Here is a 20,425-nt window from a genome sequence, read left to right as displayed (position 1 = left end):
GCTGAACAATCGTGGGTGGACTACTTAACTCTGTACCATAGTTTCCTCATCTATTTTAAAATGGTTGATCTGGAATGGGGATGGAGCTCTGCAGTAGATTGCTTGCCCAACATGCATGAAGTCCGGGGTTCAGTCACCAACACTAGATAAATCTGGCATGGCAAGTTACACCATATAATCTCAATGTATGAGAGGTGGAAGCAAGAAGACCAGAAGTTCAAGACCCATCCTCAGCTACACAGAGAGTTCAGGGCCAGCCTGGGCTACATGGGACCCTATCTCAAAAAGGGCGAAGTGATTTTATGTTATTTGAATTTCACCCAAATACAAAAATTGTATAATTTGTTAATTTTTGTATGAATATTTGAGATGAATTCTTACTATATACATTCCTGGCTGGCTTGGAACTCCCTCTGTAGACCAACCTGGCCTTAAACCTGTGATGATCTTCCAACCTCAGTTTTCCTCTCCTCAGATGAAGGACCCACACTACCACATCTGGCTATGTTTATTCATCTCATTTTACTTATTAATGTGTGTGTGTGTGTGTGTGTGTGTGTGTGTGTGTGTGTACACTCACATGTGTGCACATATGTGTGGGCGCATGTGCATGTGAAGGCTAGAGGTGGCCAACATTTAGTGTCTTCCTCAATGGATTCTTCACCTTACTTTTTAAAGATATTTTTTAAATGTGTTTGCCTATGTGTGGGTATGTGTGTCACATGCATGCTTGGTGCCCTGAGGAGGCCAAAAGAGGCTGTTGAATTCCCTAGAATTGGAGATACTGATGATTGCTAGCTGCTGTGTGGGTGCTGGGAACCAAACCCAGGTCCTCTGTCTGAAAGAGCAACAGTGCTCCACCTTATTTTAGAGGCAAGGTCTCTCACTGAACCTAGAGTTTACCAGCTAAACTGACCGGCCAGCAATCCCTAGGGATCTTATTATGCTCAATCTCCACACAGTGTGGAATCAGAACCACCTCCTGGCTACCTACAGAAGTTAGTCCCCTGCTGCTGCCTGTGGATCAAGATGTAGAACTCTGGCCTCCTCCAGCACCAAGTCTGCCTTCCTGCTACCATGCTTTCTGCCATGATGACAATGGACTGAACATCTGAAACTGTAAGTCAGCATCAATTAAATGTTTCCCTATTAAGAGTTGCCTTGGTCATGGTGTCCCTTCACAGCAATGAAACCCTAAGACACATGCCTAGCTTTTTAATGAAGATTCAGGGGATCAAAACTCAGATCTCCATGCTTACGTAGCAAGCATTTTACAGACTCCTGGGGTTCTAATTATTGATTTTAAAGTGAGCAAACACATCTCAGTGACAGAAATCAGAAGAGTACCTTAGGGTAGGGGAAGGTAGCGACTTAGATTAGACATGAAAGAACCTGGGAGAAACATTCCACATCTTATTTTGGTGGAGTACATGGCTGCACATGTAGGCAAAGGATGAACCAAGCTCTGTGCTTAAAACTTGCATACTTAGTGTGGCTATCCCTGAAGAGTGGGTTAAACAGCTCCAGCACATAGAAAGGCTTAGTCCTTGCTGTATCCGTATCTTGTACTGTTACCAAAGGAAGGATGAGAAAAACACAGCAAGGGATGTCCAGAAGCTTCTACAAAGCTCTCAGAAAGGACATTTCCCTTAACCTTCCCTGCAGCCTGAACCTTCCAGTTGGAAATCGTTGCAAAGCATTGTCCTGCCCACTCCTAGAGTTCAGTTCACCATGAGAAGGAGGTCAGAAATTTAACAATTAGGCTTGATACATTGTATCCTGGCCTCTGGTTAAGCTGGTCTTAGTCGTTTGCCAGCCCCATGCAGAGCAAAGCACCCACTATTCCACAGGCAGAACCTGGAAGGGAAACACCACTCCTTGCCTCCCAGCATTTGATGGTACCTGGGAAGATGACTCTCGTTAAATGTTGTGTTACCGTCCCCTCACAGGTAGGGACTGCCCTGCTTATTTTATTGGCATCTTCTGCCCAGTTATGCTTGGCTGACATGTTACACGTTGCTCTAATGAGAAATCTGTCCTCCACTGGGCTGCAAAATCCTAGCCACATACCTTTCTCTCTAGGTTTGTGACATGAGTCTTTCCTTCCCAAACCCAGTTCCATTGAGATCAGATTCCTGGCTCACCCAGAGTGCATCAGAGACTTAACAAGCACATAAGGAAGGAGGGAGAGAAAGGCTGGAGGTCCCAGGTGAGGCAGAATCTTCATAGGAGAGTTATTTCCTCTCTTCTGAGCCTAAGATTTTTCTGGAGCAGATGGGGCGGCCTCAGGAAGGGGTGGGCTCCACACACATTGCTTACCAGCATCTAGAAACTGTAAAGTTTTTAGTTTGAGGGTGGCATTCCCTTCTAGGTTACCCCACAGTTACCTCTCTTGCTCTTGCTCTTGCTATTCCTCTCTTACCCTCTTCCCTCTCCGTCCCTTCTCTGCCCATTCCTCTTCCCCCATCCATGTGTTCATGGCCAGCCTCTACTCCCCCCCACCCCAGCCCCTCAACCCTGCCTTTCTCTGTCTCTACCCCCTCGACTCCCCTCCCCATGCTTTAAATAAACTCTGTTCTATACTGCAGACTGGCTGGTACCTCAGGGGGAAGGGATGTTTCAGCACGGGCTCACAGAGGCACCCCTTCCCCCACATCATACCGAGCTTCCACCAAACATCCCTGACCTTCTTTTTCTTTTTTATAAAACACAACAGAGAGTCATGAGGCCAGAAAACGTCTGTGATTTTGTTTTGTATTTGGGGATTGAGCCCTCTCACCCCATATTAGGAAGAGGAGTTTGCAAGAACGCAATGTCAACTGCAAGACAAGTTCACCTAAGCTAACAAAGTGAATTTACATCTGCAAAATAAGCTTCTCTTTGCCACTCTACCTCCACTCCTCAACATCCATAACCCATGTCTAATCACGATGAAGGCATTGATGAGTCTTTTAAAAAAAAAAAAAAAAGAAAGAACAATTAGCCAGTGCCCAGCCTGGTGGCACAGGCCTGACATCCCTGCTATAACGTTTGAGAGATTATCAACCTCTCACACAGAGACAGTACTATACCTTCTGTGTCACCAGCTGTCCCCAAAAGTATAGCATTACTATCTAACTCCACATGCCCCTTGGAAACCTGGCTCTATAATTTATTGGCTGTGTGGCCTTGAGCAAGTTATCTGACCCCTCTGGGCCTCTGTCTCAAGCCTCAGTAAATCAAAAGCAATAGCAATATCTGTCGCCTGGGGCTATGGGATTGATTATATCTGTAACTTTCACTAGGTTTCCTGTTCATCTCAATCCCACGTGGAACCTTCTGTTGATGCTCTTTCCCATTCCTCATGAGCCACTTCTCCAGTCCCTGGGTTTTCAGGGTGCTGACCTTTGCCCTTTGACCCCTCACACTTGCCACCCAGGCTCCCAGTAGTACTGTTGATCTCACCTTCCCAATTCCCTCTACTCTGCCTTCATTATACAGGGCTGTGTTAGATGCTGTATCTCAGTACCTTCTTCTCCTTCTCCAGGCTCCCAGCAGAGCCCTTTGTGCATGGTAGGACAACAGGGCTACTTATTGTTCCCATCTTGGCTGTGAGACTACTTACTAGCTTTGCAACATAGTTGCATAGCCTCTCTGAAGCCCAGTTCTGTACGGAGAGACTTGCTGTGAGAATAAATGTCCAAGAATGTTTGGAAAGTGGCGGTGGGGGGGTGGGGGGTTAGGGGGGAGGTGGAAGGCATAGTGTTCAGCACAAAGGAAGTTCTGAGCAAAAGTTCTTACAGGTGGAGATCAAGTCACACACCTAAGTGTGAAAAGGAGCTAGTGATGGAGATTTGAGCCTTAACAGCACTCCTGCATGGAAAGCCCAGCTCCATCCCTGGGTCGCAGCAGTTAAAATCATTATTTAAGTAGCCCTCCTCCTGGGGAGGAGACCTTGTAGGGGAAGGAGAGTTAGAAGTGATTGACAGGGCCACGGCCCTCACCTGCTTCTTAAAATGGGATGGGTTTTGTAGCTCCTGGGGGTTGCGGGCCTCCTTCCTTACTGTGCCTGCCAAAAGCTATGGAGGCTCACGCGGTGCTGAGCCCGGACAAAAGTTGCAGAGTTGAGGGGAGCTCAATGCACCAGTGTGGGTGAGGCAGTCCCCACCGGCTGTATACCTGGCTCAGCGCCAGCTGGGTTCCCTGCAAGCAGCTCTCATTACCAAACTCTTTCTCAATCTGCTCTTTGCGCAAGCCCAGGACAGATCCCTGCAAACACCCCAGGAGCCCAGCCCGCTAGCCACCAGGCCAGTGATTTAATCACCCACCAGTCTACCCTTGCAGCTGGGAAGGGCGCCTGGAAAGGCAGCTTGAAGTCCCAAGACTGGTGCCTTTGCCCCTTTAGGCACATCAAGTACATCCACCACAGAACAGTGGGCCGAATCTTCCTGCCTTGCTTTCTCTTAGGAATTTTTACTGCTCAGATAAAACACTAGGAGCCTTGGTATACTGGAGGGCTACTGGTTTGTGTGTTAATTTTTGTACCCAGCTACTTCATCAAAAGAGTTTATGAGCTGTAAAAGTTTCTTGGTAAAATTTTTAGGGTCACATATATATATATATTTTTTCAATCTGTATTCTTTCCAATCTGTATTCCCTTGATCTTCTTTAGCTGTCCTGTTGCTCTAGCTAAGACCACAAGTACTTTACTGAATAGGTACAGGGAGAGTAGACAAAATTGCCCCTGATTTTAGTAGAATTGCTCTAAGTTTCTCTCCATCTACATCGATGCTGGCTATGGGCTTGCTCTAAATCGCCTTTACTATAACAACTATCAAGTTGTCCCTTGTATCCCTTGTCTCTCCAGTACATCATGAAGGGTGTTGGATTTTGTCAAAGGCCTTTTCTGCATCTAATGAGATGATCATGTGGTTTCTGTCTTTCAGTCTCTTTATATGGTGGATTACACTAATTGATTTATGTATGTTGAAACATCCCTGCCAACTTAATTGTGGTGGATGATGTTTTTGACATGTTCTTGGATTTGATTTGCAAGTATTTTATTGAGAAATTTTACATCAATGTTCTCATGGGGGAAATTTGTTTATAATTCTTTCTTTGTTGGGTCTGTATGTGATTTGGGTGTCAGGGTAATTGTGGCTTCATAAAATGAATTTGGTAGTGTTCTTCTGTTTCTATCTTGTGGAATAATTTGAGGAGTATTGGCATTAACTCTTCTTTGAATGTCGGGTAGAATTCTGTATAAAGAACCATCTAACCCTGGGCTTGTTGTTGTTGTTGTTGTTGTGAGACTTTTAATTACTGCTGGTATTTCACTAGAGATTATAAGTAATGACACTTATTCTAACAAGGCCACGCCTACTTCAAAAAGGCCATACTTCCTAATCTTGCTTAAGGAGTGCCACATTCTGATGATGAAGTATTCAAATATATGCGTCTATGGGGGCATTCATATTCAACTACCACAATAGGTTTTAAAACTATGTCCTTATGATCTGTTATATGTCAGTAGCTACAGATCCCTTTTCATCTCGAAGTTTCTTAATGTAAATATTTCCTTTCCACCTTTTGGCTAGTTTCGATAAGGGTTTGTGAATCTTACTGATTTTCTTAAAGAACCAGTTTTTTATTTCACCGATTCTTTGTATTGTGCTTGTCATTGTTGTTTCTGTTTTATTTGTGTCAGCCCTGACTTTATTTCTTGCCATCTACTCCCTTGGGATGGGATTTCTTCTTTTGGTTCTAGAGCTTTCAGGTGTGCTATTAAGTTACTAGCATGAGGTCTCCCCAACTTTTTCATGTAAAAACTTGGTGCTATGAACCTGCCTCTTAGCATTGCCTCCAGCGCGTCCCATTGCTGTGTAACCATTTTCATTTGGTTCCAGAGAGTCTTCCATGTCTTCCTTGACCCATTTTTGTCAGTTTCCATGAATTTGTGAATTTTCTGCTGCTGTTGCTGTTGATGATGATGATGATGATGTGCAGCTTTAACCCTTGACCAGATAGGATGCAGGGAGTTACTTCGGTTTTCTCGTACCTGTGGACCCTTACCTTGTATTCACATATATTGTCAGTTTTGGAGACAGATCCATGAGGTACTTACAAAGGACAGCCTGAGAAAGAAATCCTCAAAAAACAAAACAAAACAAACAAACAAACAAACAAAAAAACATCTTTCATAACAGTCTCAAATAACATAAAACATCTTGGGGTATAATGAAAGAAAATGTAAAAAACTTTAAGACACTGAAAAAAGAAATTGAAGATATCGGAAGATGATGAAAAGATCTCCCATGCTCATGGATCAGCAGGATTGATATTGTAAAAATGGACATCCTCCCAAAAAATGAACACAGATTCAAGCAATCCCATCAAAATTCTAACATAAGATCATCATAGATCTTGAAAGGACAATTTTCAGCTTCATATGGAATCAATCAGTCTCTCTCTCTCTCTCTCTCTCTCTCTCTCTCTCTCTTCTCTCTCTCTCTCTCTCTCTCTCTCCCCCCCCCTGAATAATAAAAGAAACACAGGAGCCAACTCAAATTGTACTACAGAGCTACAGGAATAAAACCAGCATGGTATTACCACAAAAAACAAAAATTTTGATTGACAGAATCGATTTGAACAAATCCAAGCATCTATGGATACCTGATTTTTTTTATAAAGAATGCAGATATACACATTAAGAAAAAAATCATCTTTAACAGATAGTTCTGATCAAACTTAATGGCTTCATTAGAAGAATCCAAATAGATCCCTTGTCACCCTGCACAAAACTCCAGTCCAAATAGATCAAAGACCTCAACATAAAAGCTGCACCTGAGAGAAGAGAAAGTGAGGAACACCCTTGAATTCCTTGATACAGGAAAACAGAACCCCATTAGCACAGGCACTAAGATCAACAATTGATAAATGGAACCTCATGAAACTGAAAAGATTCTATACAGCAAAAGACACAATCATTTGGACAAAGTGGCAGCCTATAAAAATGGGAAACTATTTTTACCAGCTACACATCCAATAGAGGGCTAATATCCAGTATAAAGAACTTTTAAAACTAGGTATTAAGAGAAATAATCCAATTATAAACTTGGGTACCAATCTAAAAACTCGCAACAGAGGAAATTCAAATGGTTGAGAGACACTTAAAGCAATGCTCAACATCCTTAGTAATCAGGGAAATGCAAGTCAAAATAAAAACAACCCTGAGATTCCACCTCACCCCAGTCAGAATGGCTAAGGTCAAAAACTCAGGTGACAACAGATGCTAGGGAGGATGTGGAGAAAGAGGAACACTCCTCCATTGTTGGTGGGATTGCAAGCTGGTACAACCACTCTGGAAATCAGCCTGGCAGTTCCTCAGAAAATTGGAAATAGATCTACTGAAGACCCAGCTACACCACTCCTGGGCATATACCCAAAAGATGCTCCAACATATAACAAGGACACATGCTCCACTATGTTCATAGCAGCCTTATTTATAATAGCCAGAAGCTGGAAAGAACCCAGATGTCCTCCAACAGAGGAATGAATATAGAAAATGTGGTACATCTACACAATGGAATATTACTCAGCTATTAAAAACAATGACTACATGAAATTTTTAGGCAAATGGATGGATCTAGAAAATATCATCCTGAGTGAGATAACCCAATCACAAAAAAACACACACGGTATGCACTCACTGATAAGTGGATATTAGCGCAAAGCTGAGGATACCGGAGGAAAAAAAATCACAAATCATATGAAGCCCAAGAAGAAGGAAGACCAGCATGTAGATGCTTCAGTCCTTCTTAGAAGGGAGAACAAAATATTCGTGGGAGAAAATACAAGGACAGAGAATGGAGCAGGGACCGAAGAAAAGAAACTGTCCAACTTGGGGGATCTATCCCATATGCAACCACCAAATTCAGTCACTATTGCTGATGCCAAGAAGTGCTTGCTGACAGGAGCTGGATATGGATATCTCCTGAGAGGCTCTGCCAGAGCCCTACTGATATAGATGAGGATGCTTGCAGCTAACCATCGGACTGAATATGGGGACCCCAATACATGAGTTAGAGAAAAGACTGAAGAAGCTGAAGGGGTTTGCCACACCATAGAAAGAACAATAATATCAACCAACCAGACCCCATCAGAGCTCCCAGGTACTAAACTACCAACCAATGAGTACACATGGAGGGACCCATGACTCCAGCCACATATGTAGCAGAGGATGACATTCTCCAGCATCAATAGGAGGAAAAGCCCTTGGTCCTATGACGGTTCATTTCCCAAGTGTAGGGGAATGCCATGGCATTGAGGTGGGAGTGGGTAGAAAGTAGGAGCATCTTTATAGAAACAGGGGTAAGGTGGAGGGGGTCTGAGAGAGGGAGAGAAGGGGATAACATTTGAAATGCAAATACATAAAATATCCAAGAAAAATAAAATTTAAAAAATAAAACTTAAAAATTAAAAAAAAAAAGAAAATGCCAATCAAAACAACTTTGGGATTTCATCTCACACCTGCAAGCATAGCTAAGATCAATAAATCAAGTGACAGATCAAGCTGATGAGCATTTGGAATAAGGGGAACACTCATCCGTTGTGAGTGGGAGTGAAAATGTGTGCAGCCACTATGGAAATCCATGCGGCAGGTCCTCAGGGAGACGAGAATCAATGTACATCAAGATCCATCCACACCACTCTTGGACACATACCCAAAGGCCACTTCTTCATCCCACAGAGTCTTCCTCAGCCATGTTCATTGCTGCTCTATTCATAATAGCCAGAAATTGAAAACAGCCTGGATGCCCCTCAACAGAAAAATGGGTAAAGAAAATGTATACATTTACACAATAGTCTATTACTCCGCCATTAAAAAATGAAAGTGGCAGGTAAGCGGATTGAATCCAGAAAGACAAATATGGTATGTATTCACTTATATGTGGACATGAGTTGTTAAGTCAATGGTAACCAAGCTACATTCTTTAGAAGCACAGAGGATAGGTCTGGAGTTCTATTATAACATGCTCTATGTCTTTACTACGGAAAGAGAAATCAACCTAGCCACAAACCCTTTGATCTGTAATGATGTTCTGTCGGCTGCAAGATGTGCTAGAGTAATGGTGACATAAAGCTTGTGGGAGGAACCGACCGATATCTGACCTGACTTACGGCCCACTCCAGGAGATGGAACCCATACTCACAGACAGCCTGAGAGCCCAGGGACCTAGACTAAAACCAAATACTACCAGTGTTCCAGAAGGAAAAAAATACAGCCATAAAATGACTCCTAGTGACATTCTGCTATACTCATAAGCATTCCTTGCTCAGCCATCAATCAAAGACGCTTCCTCCTCCTCTCACTTCTCTTCCTCCTCTTCTTCCTCTCACTCCTCTTCCTCCTCTTCCTCCTCCTCCTCCTCCCGCTCCTCCTCCTTGTTCTAGATAGGAACGAATACAGAGACCCATAGCCACACATTATGAGTGAGAGACCTTGAAACGCTCAGTCCTAAATAGGATACCTCTACCAAATGTCTTCCCTCAGGAATCAAAGAACCCTGCAGACAAGGCAGAAAGAGCATAAGAGTCAGAGGAAATGGACAGCACCAAGATAACAGGACTGTCTTAAATCAACATGTTCAACATACATAAGAGCTCTCAGAGACTGAGACAGCATGCACAGGGCCTGCAGGGCCTGCATGGGTCTGCACCAGGTCCTTTGCATATCGGTATGATGACTTCCAGTGTAGTGTTTTTTAAGGCATTCCTGAGTGTGCAAATGAGTCTGTGTTTCTTGTGCCTTCTCTTGAACTCTTCACATTCTGTTTGTCCTTGGTCCAGTTGCACTGTTAGTTTTTGTTTTATCTTATTACCTTTTATTTATCATTACCCATTACAAGCCTGGGTTGTTTTTTTTTTTCTACAGAGAAACAGAAAAGAGGTAGATCTGGTGCAGAGGTGGGGAGGAACTGGGAGGTGAAGGGGAAATTTAAATCAGGGTATATTATGTGAGAAAAAAATCTATTTTCAATAAAAAGGAAAAAATCATGATCGTGAAGCGACTTGGAGATTATTTGGCTTTCCCCTTCCAGGTAAAGTCTGTCTCCCACATCAAGTATCAGTCAGGAAGATACACCACAAGCCAATCTGGTGGGGACATTTTCTCAGTTGAGGTTCCCTCTTCCAAATGAGTCTAGCTTGTGTCAGTTTGACATAGAACTAGCCAGTACCAGCCACTCTCAGAGAAGAGAATCGTGTTGCTGTAGTTAGATCACAGATGTCAGAAATAATCCCTGAGCTTGCTCCACATCATGTATAAAAATAACTCGGAATGCATGCAGGACCAACCGAAATGCAAAACCGAAAACTGCAGAGTTCCTTTGAATGCCTATCTTTAATCCCAGCACATATAAGGATTTAGGCCAGCCTGGCCTAATCACGGAGAGAGTTACAAGCCAATGCAGGCTACGATTACCCCGCCTCAGACACATGCACGCTCAAGCACACAATAAATAAATTAAATAAATAAATACATGAATAAAAAAGAAGAAAAGAAAGAAAAGAAAAATGTAAAAAGTATTAAAAATTTTAAAGAAAATAAGCATAAAATGTTATAACTAGGTTAGGTAAAAGTTTTTAAAACAAAAAATGGGAGGGAACTGAACATTTCGATTGTTACATTAAAATATAAAACCTTACCTCTTCGAGAGATACTCTTTAATGTGTCATGATGGCGCCTAACTGTCACCCTGGTACTCAAGCACCCAGAAGACTGAGGCGAGAGAACCAAGATTTCTAGGCCAAACTGGACTACCACAGCCAGACCTGTCTCAAAGAGCAAGAGTGAGAGAAAGAACACAAATTTTAAACACTATGGCAAAATAACCACGGAGTGGGAGGAGCCAATGTGAGTTGATATTATACGGGGGTGGGGATGGATGACCCACCTTGCACCTGAAATATTAAAAGAGCTCCACAATTCAATAAGAACGCAGCATCTCAATGTAAAAATGGGCGTAGTGCTTTTTATCAGAGAAAAGATGCACGTGGCAGATGAACCCTGGAAAGCATGGAGGCTAAGCCTCATTAGTCACCAGAGAAGAGGAGAGGAGATTACCGAGAGCTGATGCTGCTGACCTACTGGATCCCTGAATACCAGCAAACCAGTCTTGGAGAGACTGGGCCACCTCTCCTGCCCATTCCCACTGTTACCCAAATTGCCAGTGCCTCTGCATAAAACAGTGGAGCGTAGCATTTGAACATGCCTGTGTCCCACCTGCTGACACTTTGATCCTGTCTAGACTGCTTATTGAACCCAATGCTGGAACAGTGTATAGATGCTCAGTGAACAGCTGTATCGTTCATGGAAGGGTGGCAAGGGGGAGGCTCTATACTACCCCTGTGTGGTTCACATGATTCTTTTTCAAGTATGTTAAGCCCACGGATGAAAAGAAAGCGTGGTCATCTGATGGCGGTCAGCGTTGTCAAACACGCAGCTGTTCTGAGCTCTCCCATCCTACCATTGGGAGTGCTCAAGTGGCAAGTCCATCACTTCTTGTCAAGTAAAGAAGTGAAGCAGGACCCCTATCTGTACACGAAGACAACAAAAGCATGAACACTAATTTTTTTTCGGGGGGAGGAGGGACTTTGTAATAATCCCCACTAAGGAACCACACCCAGATGTCTGTATAGCAGTGAAGCGATGAACAGTAAGTAGACAGCCCATATAAGAGAATCAATCATTCTCACAAATGAAAATGAGTGACGCATATAAACCTGCTAACGTGGTGTGAGGGAGGTTGCAGCAGGTGGGTCCTGGGTTCTAGAGCAGTCTGTGCTCCATAATGAGACGTCTGGGAGAGGGGGATGAGGAAGAAAACAGGAGTGTGCTGGGGCTTGAAACGGAATCTGCCAAATCACATCCATCTGCACACTGGAAAAGAGTTCACTGTATAGAAAAGAGCCTTCAGTAAACGTAGCTTTTTAAATCACCATAAAACGGCCTTTAGTGAGGAAACAGCTTGTCAAGCGGGCCCTGGGTTTGATCCCCCAGCATGCCTTAAATTAGACAGGGTGACACATACCTATAGTTCCAGCACTGAGGAGGTATGGGCAGGGAGATTAGAAGTTCAAGAGTATTCTGTTTATTTCTCCTAGCTTTCCATGGTACAGAAATCAGAAGGGCTGGCTACAGCTCAATCGCACAGAAATCAAACAGGCTAACTATTGGTACAGCGTGATGATGGAGCTTGTCCTCAGCGTGCATAAAACCTGGAGTCCCACCCTCAACTCCAAAAGAAAATCTAAAATCATGGCCTTGGGGATGATTCTCAGTGATGGAGTACATCAGCATGTGTGAGACCCTAGTACCACACGCAAAAATAATGCAGTTCCTTACGTTCAAAAAGTCTACGGGTAGGGAAAGATGCATAAGGATGCTGACTGTCTCTTCCGCAAGCGTTTCTTCCCACCCACCCCATCACTCAGTGGCTTCAGGCACTCTATGTTCCTCGGAACGCAGTTTGAAAAGTAACCCTCCAGGACAGATATGGCTGTCGTTCTAGTCGGGTTCCTGTTGCTATGAGAAACACCGTGACTAAACGTGATTTCAGGAGAAAAGGGTTTATTTGTCTCATACCTCCCAGTCACAGTCCATCGCTGAGGCTAAAACTCAAGCAGGAGCAGAGGCGGGAATCATGGAAGAAAACAGCTCGCTCGCTTCCTGCGGCTGATCAGCTGGCTTCCTTACACAACACAGGACCACCTTCCTGGGATGGCAATGGCCACAGAGGACCCTCCCACACCAATCATCAATCAAGAAAATCCCCAGTGGCGTGCCCACAGGCCAACCTGACAGAAAAAAAAAAAATTCCCTAATTCAGGTTCCCACTTCCCAGGTGACTCTGCTTTGTGTCAAGATGACAAGAGCAAATGTCAGCACAGTGGTGCATATCTGTCACCCTGGAACCCTGAGAGGCTGAGAAAAGATTGTGAGTTGGAGGTCAACCTGCTCTGCCAATTAAGACAATGTCTAAAGAGAGTAGCGGGAAGGACAATTTGAGAGAATCATACCTGTAGGAGCTTCTAAACCAATCATTGTGCAAATATTCATGTGTATTTGGCAAATCCTAAATACTATTCCAGCCACCGGGAGTTGGTATTATAAAAGAACAAATCGCCGAAATAGATCTGATCTAGGGAATGGCTTAGTCCCGGTGTTCTCTTAAAGTCCTTTCAAAATCCTACTAACACAATTGTTAGCAGGAGCCATGTTTTCCAGATATGGAGACTGAGGCATAGGGAGAGATTATTTTCCTGTCAGGCTGACTAAGAGAGTCAGACCTGGAATTTTAGCCCAGAAATTCCAGCTCCAGGCATTTTCTCTTCGGATATCCTGCCAGGTTCTAACCTCTGCTGTGTGTGCCCTGAGGTACCTGGGAACCCAACTCAGAATGCCACCTCTCTTAGGTCAATTGGATCGCCTCCAACTCTCAGGCCTAGTGAGGTTAAGGATCCCAGATTGGACTCCCGGTGAAATAAGATTCCACATGGCTTGGAGCTGACGCAAGTGGCTGTCTCTACCTGCCGAGCTGCTGAAAAGCTTGCCTCTGGGGTGTGGAAGAATGTTCTGCCTGGCCCACCCCTCCAAGGCTCCGCCCACGGCTGGGCAAATAGCCTGTCCAATAACTGTGCTAGTTTCTAGCTAGACAGGACGAAAGGGATATGTCTGCCTCCGGGACGTCAGCAGCACTTCATGAAGCCGCGTGGGGACTAAGCCAAGGGCATGCTGAGCCAGCAGGGACTGCTCAAACTGTTCCAGCAGAAGGCTGGGGAAGGAGCCTGGAGGTCATGTGCGCCCAGGCCTCCCACTGTGCTAAAAGGAAAGCCAGGTCCAGACAAGGGAGGTGACTTGCCTCCTCCTCCTCAGGCCCCTGCCACTGCCTTGTGGGACATAGGAAGATGCTAGGCTTGGAAGGCTACAGCCCTGCCCGAGCCTACCTACGGAACAAGTCACTTAGCATCCAAATCTTTTCCTCTTTCCTGTTGTTGTTCCCAAAATGGCTTTCAACTCATTATCATCTCCTAGTTCCCCAAATCCTCCTGCTTTAGCCTCATGGATTCTAGGATTCCAAACAGGCAACATCGCAGGTGGATAGCATCCAGGGATCGCATCTGTAGGATGTTGATGATGGCCACCCTGGAGAAGGCCACCAATCCTGCTCAGGTGGCTGTGATTACCACGGTTCCTCTTTGTGTGCTACTTCTCCTGGTATGTCCCAAATAGTCTGGGTTTCGAGAATTAACAACCTCTTCTCTCCACTGAGATGCAGCCTCTGTTCTGTATCACATTTCTACTCTCCCCTGGCTGCTGGAGGTTCAAGCTAGCAGCAGCAGCGGCCTCACCCAGGAGCTAGCTGGAAATGCAGAGGCTCAAGGGCTACCCAGCCCTGATGAACAGGCTCTGCCTCCTGACCAGGGCCCCACCCCACCCCCGAGAAGTCCCACCCATCACTCTGTCCTTCCTTCCCTTCTTCCTCCCTCCTGGCCTTTTATTTTTTCATTTTATTTCTTCACTAAAATAAAAATAAAAAGGGGTTCTAGCTGGTCTCAAACTCTGGGGCTTAAGCCAGGCATAGTGGCACACACATGTGATCCCAGCACTTAAGCTAATGCAGCAGGATTGTCCCAAGTTCAAGGCCAGCTGCAGCTCCATGTCAAGAACAGATCTCCAGAAACAGAAGGATCTGCTAGAGGGCTTACTGAGCACACACTGAGCCCGAGCTTGCCCCTGTCACCACCTAAGCCCATTGTGCCAACCCGGGGAAGCAGTGAGGTCATTATGCTATTTGGGATTTTGAGTTCAACCTGGGCTAGGGACCCTGCTGACAAAAGAAAAAGTCAGCAACACCTGGATTCAAAGCTCAGGAGATCCCCCTGCCTCAGCATCCCAAGCAATGGGAAGAAGGAACTAAAGCCCATGAACACATCTCACTGGGCAGTTTTGGTAGACCAAACACTTGGCTTTAGCGACCCGTGACTAATAGGCAACATGAATTGAATCATGTTATTTTTTAACCATTTGGGAGAAACTTTAGGAATTCTTATTACCCATCTCCTGGTTAAGGAGGCTACACCTGAGGCGGGTGGTGGCATATCCGACACTGTGAGCCTCTGTGACCCCAGGCCTCTCGGCCTCAGTAGAACCTGAGGTTGTGACGTGTCTGAACCCCACTCTTCTGGTTTACCCGAGGCCTCTGCTCGTGAATCAGGCTCCGGCTGAGAGCTGGGGACTCCAGTCTCCTCCTCTGCCAGACTGAGACAAGGAAGGTGCCAGTGGCTACAGGACGTCAGAGAAGCCAGAGGTACAGCTACAGTCAGCAGGCCTGCAAGACTGACCTGTGGGCCATGGCCACCGATGGGCTCTGCTCCCTGCCACCACCGTCCTTTCAGGTTAATGAAGACAGCCAGCACTTCAGATCTGGCAAGCTATGAGCTCAGGAGGAAAGAGCAAAGAGGGAGTGTGACAGTAACCATCCTCATCACCACACACCCATTTTATAGTGAGGAAATGGCCACTCAGAGAAGTGTTGCAACCTGTTGAAGGCTACAAAGTAAGTAAGCATGTATCTGGGGTTCAAGTCCAAGTCTGCTTGTCTTCCAGCCTTGGGACCGTCTGAATTTTGAGCCAGCCGTTCAGAGACTTGGACTGCAAAATCCTTCCAATAACCTCCCAGGCACTGCCCTGCAAGAGAGACTGTCAAACTTGTGGCCCAGATACTTTGCATGACTTCTCCAGGTCACGGGGCAGCTAGGGACACAGATCTGGGATTCGAAACCCACACTCTTTCCCTAACACAAAAGATCAAGCACTTTCTTCATTTCCAACATCTGGAGTGTCAAGTGCCCCCACCCGTGCCGCACCCCCTCAGAGAGGTCTGAGTCTTTGAGGCAGGAGGATGCTGAGAGTTCAAGACCAGACAGAACTGCATAGGGAATTCTACCAGATACAGTGATCTGAGTTGCACTGTCAGACTGTGAGAGAAAGAGGGGGATGGAGATGAGGGGAGAGAGGAAGGGGGAGGATATGGAGAGGGAAAGGAAGAAAAAGAAGAGAGGGAAAAGGGTGGAAGGAAGAGGGGAGGAAGGAGGGAGGGAAGAAGGGAGGGGAGAAAGGAAGAAGGGAGAGAAGGAGGAAGAAGGGAGGAAGGAGGGAAGGAAAGAGGAGAAAACACACACAGAGACATTCATACACACAGACACACACACATTCATACACACAGAGAGATACCCACACTCATACACACACAGACACACACTTATACACACACAGAGATACACAGACACTCATACAGAGAGAGAGAGAGAGAGAGAGAGAGAGAGAGAGCACGCTTTGGCTGGTTTCTCCCTTGTATGTCTCCCTTCAGCCCTAAAACAGGGAGTGTGCTCTATGATGCCATCACTTCCTAGAAACACAGCGAGCCCTCAGACTGGAGTCACAATGAGAAATGCCTTCGAGCCCTCACGCCCAGGCCCCTTCCTCTTCCAGCTAAGGTCGCACCAGCCTCGGCCAGCTAATGAAACAAGAATGAGTGTGCACTGGGGGCTGGACACCAAGCCCAGGGCAGGGCCAGGGCAGGGGCGCGGTGACTAGAAAAGGACACAAGGAGTCATTACGGTAGTCACCAATCCAATCCAAAGGTCAGACCAACGTGCTGTATCCTGGAGCAGAAAGGCTTCTGACACAGTGCAAGGAGGTGCCACCTCATAGGTCTCTAGACCCATTCTACAAGGTCAGCCCAATGGCAAGCCCACCAGCCAGCCCGCCATGAGAGAGCCCAGGGGTGGGTCAGAAGCAGATTGTACTTGGCTATGGCTTCTAGACCTCGGGCCTTGGTTTCCCCTGGCAGAAAACAGGAAAAGTGTAAGCTAAGCCTTTTTAAGTTTTTTGCTTATTTTTATTTGTATTTTTATTTTTCCTTTAAGACAGAGTCTCACTGTATAGCCTGGTGTCCTGGAACTCAGTATGAAAACACTGACAAAATCAGCTGCTCAAAAAAAAAAAAAAAAAGATGTGGTCTTGCTGGTCTAGCAAGTTAGAACCAAGCAGAAAAGGGCAGAGTTCTCAAACCTGAAAGCATGACCTGGCATCTCACCATGTGAGATTCTAGCCGAGTGGTTTCTCCACCTTCCTAATACAGCCACCCTTTACTACAGAGCCTTACGTTACTCAGAACCCATACCATAAAATCATTTTTGTTGCCACTTCATAACTGTAATTTTGTTACTGTTATGAATCATAACGTAATTATATGTGTTTTCCTGTGGTCTTAAACAACCCCTGTGAAGACCTCTGTGAAGGAGTCATCGACCCCTAGGGGGTCACGATCCACAGGTTGAGAACCCCTGCTCTAGCCTCTCTTCAGCCTTGGGTCTCAGCATCCCCTCCAGCAGGCTCCCTGAGGAGATGAACTGGTGCAATCTATAAGCAGCTAGCAAATACAGAAGCCAGCAAGGGGTGATTACTCCTTGGATGCTGCTGTTTTCTCCTCCTCCCTCTCTTCTCCCCCTCCCCCTTCCCTTCCCCTTCCTCCTCCTCTTCCACCACCACCTCCACCTTTTTATCTTATTTCTCTTTTTCATACACCCACGCATGACCACGTAGAGGAAGACGCTCTTAACCTTATTGTCTTGAAACAGGGTCTCTCACTACACGCAAAGCTCACCATTTTGGCTAGACTGGCTTGCCGTTGAGCTCCCAGGATCTGCTTGTCTCCACCCCCCATCCCCCAATGTTGGGGTTGCAGGAATGCACGCTGTGCTGGATTTTTTTTCTTTTTAATGTAGGTGCTGTGGAGTCAAACCCGGATAGTCCTGCTTGTATAGCAAGCGCTCTAACCCACTTAGCCGTCTTCCCAGCCCTTTGTTTTAGCATTTGTGCCGTAAGTGCGGGCGCGCATTAAGTTGGTTCTCGCTCTTTACCACCTTGTTTTTATTTCTTTGGTTCACTGGTTTTTTGTTTGTTTGGTTGGTTGGTTGGTTGGTTGGTTGGGTGGGTGGGTTTTTTTTTGGATGTGTTCTTGTCTGAGACGAGTCTCACAATGTAAGCCTTACTGGTCTGGAAATGGCTATGTAGCCCAGGCTACTCTCAAACTGACTGAAAGTTGCCTGCTTCTGCCCCTCTAATGCTGGGGCTCCACTTCCCAGTGATAGGGTTTAGGCACATACCACCCCATCTATACTCCCCCCGTCTTGCTTTTGGCAAAGGATCTCTCCTGTTTCTGCCACAGTGCTGGTGCTCCAGGCTAGCGCTCTCATGAGCCTTCCAGAGGTTCTCCAGCTCCCGCCTCCCGTATTGCCATAGAAATACTTCCATTGCGGTATCCGGGTTCCAGTTCAGGTTCTGGGGGTCCAACTGAGTTGTCAGGCTTGGAAAGCCATTGCCTTTACTAGGAAACCATCTCTTTGTGAACTTCTCCTCTGCCATCTTTCTTATTTTGGAAACAGGGTCTCTCTCATGTGTCCCAAGCTGCCCACAGACGTCCTTGAACGTCTGAGTTTGACACACAAGCATCACCATGCGCAGCTTGTACAGTCCTGGGGACCAAACCCAAGGCCTCACGCTACCCAGCTAAAGAGCTTTCTCGTCTCCTTCCTCTTCCAGCAACTATGAAGTCACTTCACCTGAGATCATTAAGGAATGAGCTGAAAGCTCTTGCGCTGGTTCCCAGGGGTTGGCGCTGGGATCTGCCCCCTTTGCTTGCTTGTTTGTTTACTTTCTGGGAGGAGTGGATGATTAACTATGTCCTCCCTTTCCCAGCCAAAGCCATGTTGAAAAGCCAATTCCATCACCTTCAATTGCTACAGCACCTTTCCTCATCCAGGAGGAAATTAGGCAAGGAAACCATCGCATGGCCTGGGCCTAGTTTGGAAAGGAAGCACTGGGCTGTTCCCACAGCCTCTCTGGCAAGGTGTAGGACCAGTTTCCAACAGAATCTCAAAACAACAGCAGCAGGGACCAAAGGAATCAATCAGACAATGTCGCTCCTGCTTAAAAGACAAGAGGGACAGCAGACTGTTCAGACACGCCAGGAGACCACGGACCAAGGGCTCTACTTTAGTGCTCACAGTTCTCAGACATGGAAGCCCATTAGGCTCTGAGCGCTGGAGGGTCTCCATCCATCCATCCATCCATCCATCCATCCATCCATCCATCCATCCCTCAGTCCACCCATGACCCACCCATTCATCCATCATTTCTCTTCCATCTGTGACATTTGCCCTTTCCCTCAAGCAGGCACAGTGCTAAGTGCCGGGAAAGAGCAAGGCTTCAGCACTCCTTGGCCACTTGGAGTTCTCCCAACGAGCCAGCACTGAGTCTTGGAGTCCTCGTTTTTGCTAATACTTCAATGATTATTGACGAAGTATAGTAGGTCGTTTTTAAGAAGTGTTTCAAACACTTCTCATTGTCGTTTCTCACCAGCAGACAGTACAGTGGCATGCAGACCGAGAACACTAGGTATGGAGTCTAACGGGAGACGTTCATATGCTAGCTAATATGCAACTACGGAACGACACTTCATTTTCTCAGTTACAAGATGGCCGAACATTTGACTTGCCCAGTTCACTCAACTGATGTGCATACCAAAAGAGAGATACTCCTAGAAAGTATGTTGTGAATAAAAGTGATGTGAAAGAGTAAAATGTCTAGAAATCACCAATGTAGGACAGGAAGACTCACACACGCGTGCACACACACACACACACACACACACACACACACACACACACACCATTCCAGGACTTATAAAAGGTATGATTTAGTGGTGTTACTACCTATCCAAGTGTCAGATATATAAAGGACACGAGAGAAAATAAAAGCGAGTGGTCCAGTCCAGCTCTCTTGGCCAGCTGGTGCAGTTGCTCCTGATCTGCTCTAAGGAGATTAAATGTATGTGTCTGTGGTATCACATGTCAGCCTGGCCAATCCTGACCCACATTTCTCTTCGTCTGATACATGTAACAACAGTACAAAGGGGTGTTGTAACCTTAATTGCTTGCAGTGTTTTGAAATCCTCAGATTAAAGTTAGGGAAGTCCAAAGTATTCTCCGTGTGTGCCCAAGGAAGTGCACTAAACCAGCTTGGGTTCACTGGAGCAGGGAGGCATTGTAGCACGGACTCTGGGGTTCGCAGGGAACTTCAGGGTTGAAGGTCCTGCTCGTAGGAACGCCAGGATCAGCCCTTCTCCTAGTTTCGTTTTTAGTTTTGTGGGTTTTTATTTTGGGAGGTTGATTCCAGGGTCTCGTGGAGCTCGGGCTGGCCACAGACTCGCTGTGTAGCTGAGACTGGCCTTGAACTCGCATCTGTTCTTCAAAGTCTGATGCCTTGCCTCAGACTCTGAAGTGCTGGGATTAGAAGCATTAGCACACTTGGCCCTCT

This window comes from Rattus rattus, chromosome 1 (genome assembly GCF_011064425.1).
Source record: "Rattus rattus isolate New Zealand chromosome 1, Rrattus_CSIRO_v1, whole genome shotgun sequence".
NCBI classification, from domain to species: Eukaryota; Metazoa; Chordata; class Mammalia; order Rodentia; family Muridae; genus Rattus; species Rattus rattus.
Note: the sequence above shows the minus strand (reverse complement) of the source record.